This window comes from Amborella trichopoda, chromosome 7 (genome assembly GCF_054954075.1).
Source record: "Amborella trichopoda isolate Santa Cruz 75 chromosome 7, AtrichopodaSantaCruz75HAP2 v2.0, whole genome shotgun sequence".
NCBI classification, from domain to species: Eukaryota; Viridiplantae; Streptophyta; class Magnoliopsida; order Amborellales; family Amborellaceae; genus Amborella; species Amborella trichopoda.
Genome location: NC_142342.1, coordinates 5,587,721 through 5,596,065, shown reverse-complemented (window position 1 = coordinate 5,596,065; position 8,345 = coordinate 5,587,721). Strand labels below are relative to the sequence as shown.

At 35.6% G+C, this 8,345-nt stretch overlaps 1 long non-coding RNA gene across 1 annotated transcript; it reads right to left on the bottom strand.

The window, feature by feature from the left end:
• Nucleotides 1-6,855: 6,855 nt before the first annotated feature.
• Nucleotides 6,856-7,959, bottom strand: LOC148781205 (uncharacterized). Its single transcript, XR_016058907.1, has 2 exons — nucleotides 7,669-7,959; nucleotides 6,856-7,263 (listed from the first exon to the last, which is right to left on the bottom strand). It is a non-coding gene; the product is annotated as an uncharacterized LOC148781205 (long non-coding RNA).
• Nucleotides 7,960-8,345: the final 386 nt, after the last annotated feature.

Genomic DNA, 8,345 nt, shown 5'->3' with positions numbered 1-8,345 from the left:
ACCCGAAAAGGGTTACATCCATGGGCATGGTAAACAGAAATCCACTATAACAATGAAAGTTACATCAAAGATTTTAGAATATAGAGTTACATCTCTAACTTCGACAAAAACTCAAGTCGAGCAAACTGTCACAACCCTCCTCTTGCCCCCTTGTAGTACTTGCCGGAGGGCAACAGGGTGCGAGACCGCAACCAAATGTAACGAATGCCACTCAGGTGGGAGTGCACTCAACACTTTGGAAAAGAAGAAATCAAAGTAAACTACGAAACTCCAAATACAACCATCAAGATCTGGGCAAACTAAAACTGAAATATATAAATGAGCTCCAAAATTATTACAATTATGTCCAAAGCACTAAAGACCCAACAACAATTACATAACACCAAAACCAAACAACTATATGGCCAAACTTTCATCTAAACCTACAATAAAAAAGAAGCTTCCTTGTCAAGTTTGGAGCTCCAACCATCAGCCGCGATCACCCAACTGTCCATCCCCAAACCGTGAGTTATCACTCTATATTAACGAAAGTCAAAGGAATGAGTTATGAAGCCCAGCAAGTAGATTAAAGTGTCATGCATTCCTGCCTATACAAGGTTATTCATAATCATCCCCAAGATTCATGCAGGTTTCACAATATGGAGTCATGTATCACAGTTCTTTTTATTAGCAATGCGTTGTGAGTAATTTCTTTCATGGTGGAACAAACACAAATCAGATATAAGATATCTCATGAGCTAGCGGTTTATCAAATCTTTCCATTGAAATAACAGATCAATAATTCAGGCAAATTTATAATAACTACAGGTAATCCTAATATCACAAATTCCGGTAGTAGAAGTCCTATCAATCAGGTCAAGCCAATCTCATTGCTTAAGACTTCTACCGTTACTCAAGAGGGAAGATAATGAAAAAACGATGTCTCATTTCGTAATGTCTTCACCCACATACATAATCCCCAACGCGCTTTGGGGCTTTTGATATGTTGTGGCCTTGCATGATACTCATTTGCTCTCTAGCTGGAGGGCGTTACACGACCAATGAATGACCCATTGCGTAGTACCACTTATACATATATTGGGGGCACACGACCCACCCATATGACTCTATCCTAACTCCTTTCCTATCATTAAGAGTCAGGGAAAGATCTCAACTGTTGGCACAACATTCCTATCATATCATATTACATTCTTATCATACCATAACATATTACCAATGGATAACCCATTGCATAGTGCTTCATATCACATATGTGGCATGTCTTATTACAACCATACACATTCTACATTTCATAGGCATACCTTATTACAATCATGCACATTCAATATTTTATAGGCAAGTCTTATTACAACCATGCACATTCAATATTTCATAGGCATCTCATATTACAAGCATGCACATTCAATAATTTATACGTATGTCTTATTACAACCATGCACCTTCAATATTTCATAGGAGTGTCTTATTACAACCATGCACATTCATCATTTCATAGCAGAGCAAAAATTTCAGTGTGATGATCTCATAGAAAAATTAGCATAACTTCCACTCCGCATGGAATTTTGTCATCATTCCCAAACCATTTTGAAAATAGACTTATTCATCTTACATTAAGAAGTGGTTTGGCCTCATTCTGAGACATTTTGGTTAGTAAACAATGTTGTACAATACCTGTGATAGTTCTAGAAAATTCAGCAGAAAATCTAGTGTGGTGTCCTTGTAGAAAAACAAACATAACTTTCGAATCACATAGAATTTGATATGCTTCAAGATTATTTTCAAAATAAATTCATATATCTTTCATTTAGAAGTGGTTTGGCATCATTCTGAGACATTTTTATCTATAAACAATGTCGTACAAAACATATGATAGTTCTAGAAAATTCATTTCACACCTATGGCATACTTCATAAAATGACTCATAACTTCTCAACCAAAAGAGATATTGACATGAGGTCTTTTCCATCTTAAAATAGATTCAAAGAGGTACTTTGCCACCAAGTTTCATAATCAACAGAGGTGTTTTCAATACTCAAACAATCTACAATTGGGGGTCATAGTTCTGGAAAAACAGGCACATTCCAGCAAGAATTCAATAGCATGCAGCCACATTCATACTCAAAATTACATCTATAATCATGCTTAGACTTCATACTTGGATGAACTAAAAAAACATGTATCAACAAAGCATGAAAGCATAGAAGTTGAATCCACTTACATGCACCAAAAAACTTCAAGTTTCCCCCACACAGGCCAAGTTTCCAAGAATGGTTTCAAGCTTGAGGTTCTAAGTGTTAGAAAGAGAGCTGATGGGTGAGAGAGGGAAAAATTCTTGAGAGGGGTGTGAAGGGAGGCACTAATAAGAAAAAAGGGGGAGCCAATAGGCAGGTGGCATGCGAGGGGCTTACAAGTGGCATATAGTGGTATACAAATGATATACAGTGGCATACAGTGCCACATGGCACTCTTGAAAGAGCAAGCATAGAAGTTCCTTGGACTTCCCTATACATTCACTCTAGGCGGCAATGCTCATGGCGGTGTCATGCTCGGTGGCATTGTGCATGACATCTTCCTCCTTAACAGCAACGCTCACGACAGTAACGCGCACGACAGCATCGTGCACAACGGTAACGTGCACGACGGTAACGTGCACAGCGTCATCGCGCATGGCGGTAACACGCATGACGACATTGCGAACGGTGGTAACGCACACACGACATCGCGCGCGACGACAACTCTCATGGCGGCAACGCATATGGTGGCAATGCTCACGGCGACATCGTGTACAGCGACAACAAGCACGGTTGTGCCCTCACCACGTAGTGCCAGAAAAGTCTGGGTCCTTACACAAACCCTTTTAAACCACTCTTCATTCTTTCTTTGTACTTCTGGCAACCATTACCGACAATACCAGATAGAGACATGAGAGCAACAAGAAACTGACTTTTTCTAGCTAAAAGGAGAAACACCCAAAATCTCCATGGGAATCACTTCTCTACAAGAAACAAGTTTTTCAATCTCCAGGAATAGGCCTCTCAATTTTCAAGAGTCTACAAGAGGTACCATCACAATATTTCTCTCCATAAGAAGCTTTATTCTCTCTAAGAGAGAAGAGGCCCTGCCTCCCCCACCCCCCCTCTCTCTCTAACGAAAACCACAACTCTCATATGGTGACCCAAATAGGTCACACAAATTCTCTGCACTTTCATCCCATATATATAAGTTTAGGAATCCATACTAAATAAGAAATTTCATAGTGATGCTACATATATCTGAAAAGACCAAGGATATATCCAAGAGTGCTAATCCTCTTTTTGGGCTTCTATTTCCTTTAGGAAACTTGTCAAATATGAATATCAATCTCACATAATATCTCAATCCTACATTATATGGGAATATCTCAATCCCATACAATATGAGATTTTCTAATGTGAGCGATTTTGGATAGCATCAAATTCAACAATCTCCACCTTAATATCAAAATCACTAGTTCACCACGCCATCATTCATTGGATAACCTCATAAAATTTTCATCGTTTATCACATAAATTTTTTCATCATTATTGCTCAAAAATAGTGTTTTCCATCAAATTTCTCCACTTCGAACCTTGCATTTGAAACCTTTATTGTCATACCAAAAACTCTAAACCAGGACTCTGATACCACTTGTTGTGCGTGGAAGCTCTAAACTCAATCAGTCGATTTTTGGCATATAAAGTACGATAAATAAAGCATGAAACAACATACACAAGGTTCATCCCAGAAGGGCTACATCTATGGGCACGGCAAATTGGAAATCTACTATACCAATAAATGTTACATCAAATATTGTGGAGAACATAGAGTTACCTCTCTAACCTCGACAAAACCAAGTCGAGCGAACCCTTTTAAACCACTCTTCCTTCCTTCTCGTTACTTCTGGCAACTATTACCGACAACACCAGATAGAGATGCGAGAGCAATGAGAAACTGACTTTCTCTCTAACTAAAAGGGAAACAACCCAAAATCTCTATAGAACCACTTCTTTATAAGAAACAACCTCTCAATCTTCATGAGCCACAATCACAATGTTTATCTCCATATGAAGTTTTCTTCTTTTTAAACAATCACAATGTTTCTCTCCATAGGAAACTCCCTTCTCTCTAAGAGGAACCATTGCATCTTATGTACAAAATGCCTTGCCCCCCTCTGTCTCTAGAGGAACCACTATTCCCATATGGTGACCCAAATAGGGTACACAAATTCTCTTCACTTTCATCTCAGGTATCTAAATTAGGAATCCACACAAAATAGAAAACATCTTATGAATATTACATATATCAAACCAAAGATATATATCTAAGAGTTGTAATCTTTTTGGATTTCTATTTCCTTTAAGAAACTTATCTATATCAATCTCAATTCTACATAATATGAGAATATCACAATCCCACACAATATGGGATTTTCTAACGTGAGTGATTTTGGATAGCACCAAATCCAACAAACGATCCACGGATGAAATTCTCCATACCTACATCAGTTTGACTGGTTTTGACTGAGCCCAGCTTCTCAAACCACCCTCTTCAAGGAGGGAGTATCATTTACAAATTCACATCTCAGTTCTCCACAATTTTCCCCCCAAGCTTGTGGTTTAAGTATGCAATTTTTTCCATTTAAACATAGTAATGTTTTGGTGCTCTTGCCAACCCATCGTCTGTCCATACATTGGTTGCACAATTTGCATTTAATTTGGAAATCGAGATCTATTGGATCTTCAGTTTTAGTATATTTATATATATATATACTCATTTTAAAAAATGTTCAAATTAGTTAAATTTCCTTGTCATATCTTTGCTTATGATTGTGTACATGTGATGCAGAATTGCACGCTTTGGAAGGATGGGAGACACACGAATGTCCATGCCTATAATTCACAGCCGTAATAGGGGTCCTTTGCTGCGATAAATTTGGTTGTTCTCTTATATAATCTTCTTCATGCATATTCCTCAAAAATGGAAAGAACCTCAAAACTTGAGTTGAATATAATATAAGAAGCCATAAGTGAGCATTACATTGCTCAAAAGTGGAATTGATTTTTCAACCTTTTTTTATTATTATTAAGGTTGGTATTGCGTCCACAACATGTGGATGTTTAATGGTTAAGATTGAACCATGCTCATCCAAGGGCCAATAATGAATGCTCATCCAAGGGCTAATAAAATAAAATTATTATAAAATCAAAATAAATTTAGGGGTATTTTGGTTTTTTATTTGAAATTTTTTTAGTCATTTTTACATAGTTATATTTGTAGAAGGAAAAAGATTATATAAGGCTTCAACCTTAAAATATAGAACTATGGATGCACTTCATAAATCCATCGAAAAATATTGTTTTAATGTTGAAAAACCCTCTAACTGATCATCTCAAAGTCAAGATGTATGAGTACGAAAAAAAAGCATTTGAGCCCCAAAAAATAGTGCATCTTACTACACATTATCTAGACCGTCCATTTTCAAGATTTTCATATGTTTATAGATCTACATGATTTTAACCATTTTTGTAGTTTAAAACTTTATAATTAGATATAAAAATAGATTTTGAGGTAATCCTAAGAATAGTTTACATCAAAATTATATGTTATGATAAAATTTGAAGGTGCGCCTTAATTGGATTGTTTAAGGTTGCAACCTTATGAAAACCATAGCCTTTATAGAAACCTATACTAAGAAATTTAGATAAGTATCCTATTTAAAAAAATAATAAAAAAAAAATTATGAGACTAATTTTCAACTATTAGATACGGCCATATAAGATCTCAACCATTGGAAGGGTGCTTGTGTAGCCCTCCACATCCACATCATGTGGATGGGATACTTTTCCTTTTTCTTTTTCTTTTTTTGGTATTTGAAGAACATTTCTCGCGGTTCCTCTTGTCTTTGATTTCAATCCAAAAGGGTTTTCCGTTATTGTAATGAACAAAAGTATTTTTTTTAATTGGCTTTTATACAATGAAACCATTAGCTTTAGGGTTATTGTTAGGAATTTGAATTCCCGAAACTCAAATCTATCCACCACCGCATATTACACACTCAAACCCAAAGTATGTGAAACCAATAACCCAAAAAAAAAATCCAAGTATTCGTGAGCAGAAAAATAAGAAAAAAGAAAAGGGAAAATTTCGTATAGAACCCTAATTCCTCGTATTATTTCGTGGTAGACCCTCTTTCCGTTTTTTTTTTCAAGCCGCATAAAAAAGAAACCTAAAGATTTCACCATTAAAAATGTTGTTTGGATGAAATAGTATCAAAAGATTTGTTAGGGCTAATTTTTATGGTCAAAAGTCAATAAAAGAGGGATATAAGAGATAAGGGGTATGATGAAATCGTTAGAGATTTCTTTATGACGCCTGAAAGAAAAAGGGACAGAGAGTCTACCGTGAAATAATATAAGGAATTAAGGTTCTATATGAAATTTTCCCGAAATTAAATAAGAGATGGAAGAACAAAGTTACAAGAGGAAATGAAGAACAAATCACCACCGAAGTTTAGGTAGTTCACCTTATAGGGTTATGTCCATGGGCAAGGTGACAGCAAATATTGAAGTATTAAAAGAAAATTTTCCACTATCAAAAGAAAATGGAAAATTGATGCATACGGGCTGGACTGCATTTCTACATATGCGGTCCAAAAGGTGTAAAGCATCCATTTTAAAGAAGAATGCAAGTAGGTATTCCACCTAAAAACAATAGAAACTAACGGTCCAAATGTTTTCTTACTAGAATTATTATTTCTAGTTTTTTTTTAAAAAAAAAAATTCTTATTCATGATCTCCATGTCAGAGATTACATGTCCTTAAAAATTAAGTCTTAAAATCCATCTAAAAAAGAGATTTATTAAGAGGTCTTCATTTCTACATATGTGGGCTTTGGCCACTTAGAAACCAGGTCAAAAGAAAATTTATAATAGCAGATACAATATCACTTCAATAGAGAAAAGCAATGAAAAATTCTCACTTAAACACCTTTTTTAACTCACCCAATACCCATGATCTATATCTATGATTCTCTACCTTGGATGATCCAAAAATAAGAAAAATACAAGTTCACATAATCTCTCCACAAACAAGATGACAAACACCTTTCTTCCCCTTTCTCCCTTTTATCAAAAGGCGAAGCCTAGCTTTTTCTTTTTGTCTTTGCCAAATATCATAGCATAATCACTTGTGTTTCTCAAATGCTTAAAGCCCTATGTTGCATGGTTCATCACAGAAGTAACTACATCTACAGGCAAAGACAATCGGCAGTTTTCAGTAACTATTAATTGAGAGAACCAGAGATATAAATTCAATCTCCCACAATGACTTTCTCCACATTCTGTCTCTACACTCTAGGATTCTCTACATAATTTCCTTTTGCTTTATGTGTGTTTGTCTCTCTACAAAACATTCAATACATAGAGAGAGAGCCCAAAAACAAGTATTTGAGGCTCTCTTACTTTTCCATAATTTTTGGACACCTAAGACTTCCAACGAGGAGTTACCCAAAACAAACTCCTATATAATAGGAAGTTACTTAATCTCAATTTAATAGGAAACTTTCTAACGAACTAAGAGGTCATAAGAAAAGGAAAATAATCTCTTAATAATTGGGAATCAAGACAAATTAATAGGCAATTCCTTTACTCACCATGGTTGTTTGGTAAATTGAGGAGAACTGAATGCTTCTTATTGCCTTGTGCGTTGTTGAAAAGCATTTAGTAGAAAACTAGTCTACTATCTTTATTGAACTTGATGATTCTATGGCTAATTTTTTGGGTGAGGTTTTGAGGTGACTTGGTCGACGCACCCTATGTATGTGCATACCCTCCTTGCAGAAGAGGTTCGCGGGAGGGGAAGAGAAAGAAAGAAAGGGAAACTCCTTTAGGTTTCGATGAAGGGGTCCTTAGAAATAAAAAAGATAAATTGTAATTTAAATATTAAAAAAATTATAAAAGGGGTTAAACTTCTTTTTCTTTTAATTTGGAGGTCCTCGACTTTCTACTAACAATAGAGTTATTTGGGTTTATGATTTTAGAGATTTATTTTTATCAATTTCTTTTTTTTGGGTGAGTTTGATCAATTTCTTAGATGACGAGCGAAGATATATCTAAATGAGTAGACTCTCACCTCTCTCTAAAATTGAGAAATGGGTCAAGGTAAAATATGAAAAAGTAGGCCATTACTAAGGGAATCCCTCAACAACTACTGGGTTTGGGTTTCTTGGTGGTTAAGTACTTAATGCAACGTCCTTCCATTAATTTGATGAGTAGAATCATTAGTTTTGTAGTTAGTATGCGCTTTCATTCAGTGTCAGTGTCCACACAT